The following is a 2,692-nucleotide window of genomic DNA, read 5'->3' as shown; positions in this document are numbered from 1 at the left end:
TTGTCCCCTGGTCAAGGCCGATGCTATGTTTACTGCTGCATATGGGTAAGGAGCATTGCACTGCTGCTTCCTGTCATGCTGAGCACAAGTGACTTGGCACTGGCACAACAATGGGAGACGGGAGAGGTGGCATCCTGACAAGGTCCTTTTCTCCTGCATGTGCTCCACCAGAAAACCATCTTCCCCTACTTCTTGTTTTAGTTTTCTCCAATGCCGACACTTTCAGTACCCATCTAACTTATGAAATACCTTTCTTTGCTGAGAGCAACAAGGTGTTCAGCATGGCTCAGTTCTGGTGACATGATCACCGTTCACCTATTAGAGACAGAGGTGCACCCTCCAGCCTTTGAAAAATTCTCTACTTCCCTAAAGAGATCCATGACTTCCTGCTGAAGAACGCCTAAAACTTTCTCTAGTAAGTCACAGCCAGGTTCATCAAAGATCAAAGCCGGGTCCCCTGGTGTCAGAGCCACACCTCTTCCACTCCCCTTCATCTGCTGTGACTTTCATGGCCACAGGCCTGAAGGGCTTGAGGATCACACATGACATCCTCTGCCTCGGCATTTGTTCTTCAGCAAACCCTGCCTCAAAGCTGCAACTTGCACCACAGCGTTAGGAGGAGATTTTGGTGCTGTTGGAGCTAGGCTTGCATCTGAGATCCAGCTGTCATGTGAGTATTGGTATTTCTAAAAAGAAATTCTTCAGATCCTTGCGTTCTGCCTGAGAGTGGGAAAAAGAGGCAAAGAGACCAGTCAGGGCAAGTGTGTGATACAGAGACCCTTTGGTCTCTGGACCCTTTTTCTTCTGTTGAATTGACCACCCTGGGAATGATATCTCTGAGCAGACCTGCATGCACTGCTTGCCTATCTTTCTGCCTCACAGTGCTCTCTGCTGTCACACCAGTGCCTGTAAAAAGCACTGATAGATGATAGAATATAGATATATTGATAGAAACCTCTTGTGGAACTTTTTTCATTTCTTGCAAGAACAGAAACAGTCTTCTGTGACTGCAAATGCCTGTGCCCTACCAAAGATTCAGGTTGCCTGACCATTTTTTTCCAAAGTACCTGAGTCCTATGGTAGTTGCTATTAATTTTCAGTGGGACACAAATTCCTGACTCTGTCAGTTATTTCTAATGTTGCATTAAATCCTTTCAATCACCTCTGTCATCCTCTGCCTGTTTAAAATATAGAAGTTCATCCCAGAAGGACCAGGGCCAGACTTGGTCGTGGCCTGTGGCTAATGCTGCAGTACAGATGTGAAGTAATAACAAACAGTTTCAGTTCAAGTTCTGGGCATTGGATCTGCTGCTGTTTCATGCTAACAGCATCGCTCTAGCCAAGTTTCTGCATTACAGAGCAGCCAAGCTCCTCCCTGCCAATTATTCAGATAGTCACTCTTAAAATGAGAAAGAGCTTGGATGCTAGAAATCTGCTGTGCCTTCTAAGGTAACTTGGAAGGTTGTTGTGCAAATTATTTCTATACTGATAACAGAGAAACTTTGCAGAGGAGGAGATACAGACCCCACATAAAAGAAACTAGCAGCAGTTGCTTTATCTTTATCCTTGCAGGTGACCCAGTGTGGGTAACATGGGTAAGATGATCCAGCAGACTGGCAGTGCTGGTGAGAGGAGGCTGCTCTGTGAGGTCTGTGTGCCCCAAAGATGGGCAGTGGTCTGTTGATTGTCTCTGACCAAGGTTTTCTTTCTGATGAGATCAATAACATTACAGCATTTTGTGGTATTTATTTTCAGGCAGGCATCTGAAAAATAAGTATTTTTCTGTCTGAATGGCTGTCAAAACAACACAAGCCCTTGTTCCCTTCTCTCTGTAGGGTCCTGAGAACATGTGCAGAAGGTCACTCACCTCCTGGAAAAGTCACAGAATGGGTAAGATTGGAAGAACCACAGTGGGTCATCTGGTCCAACCTCCCTGCTCAGGCAGGGTCATCCCAGAGCACATTGCACAGGATTGTGTCCAATTTTTGGGACTAGTTGTTTGTGTTTCCATTAGCTTTGTTTTTGTTAACTAAAAAATCTGAGCTGCTGAGATGTTTTGAGAGTGGCCAATGACTTGGAGTGCTTTGAGCCTGGACACATAAACACAGCAGAAAGGCTCTTATTTTGGAAGAGGTAAGCACTTGCCTTCTGGAAAGTTGAATTGTTACCTCAGACTCCTAAAAGCTGACGTGTGCCGTGTTATTGGTAATTTCTGAAAATCTTGGCCAAACTGATGATGGTGCTTTGAACACACAGATCACCCCCCATTCCTGGAGCCTTGCCTGCATCCAGCCTGCTCATGTTCTGTGTGCAGATCCCTGCTGTCAGGGAAGAGCTCCCAAGGGCAGTCACCCAGTGGTACCAGGTGCCACTGACACTTTCTGTTGAACAAGAATATGGAACTGTGGGAAGGATGAGAACTGAAGTCCCATCCAGAGGGAAGAGTTGGAAAAAGCGGGGGGTGGGGTGGGGTGGGGAAAGCTGCTTTTTTTTTTTCCCCTTTGGAAAAAAAAAATCTTAGAAGGAATGAGCTTCTTCCATAAAGGAAAGGAAAAGGAAAAGAAATTGTAGATTTCTGGCTGGAGCACACTAGAGGTACAGTTGGAAAAATCTGACACACTAAGACTTGTAATTTTTATGTTAGTTTAAAGAAAAAGCTTTGAGTAAAGTTCTGCTTTAGAAGACTTCCCTC

This window comes from Motacilla alba, chromosome 6 (assembly GCF_015832195.1).
Source record: "Motacilla alba alba isolate MOTALB_02 chromosome 6, Motacilla_alba_V1.0_pri, whole genome shotgun sequence".
NCBI classification, from domain to species: Eukaryota; Metazoa; Chordata; class Aves; order Passeriformes; family Motacillidae; genus Motacilla; species Motacilla alba.
This window is presented reverse-complemented; position numbering follows the sequence as displayed.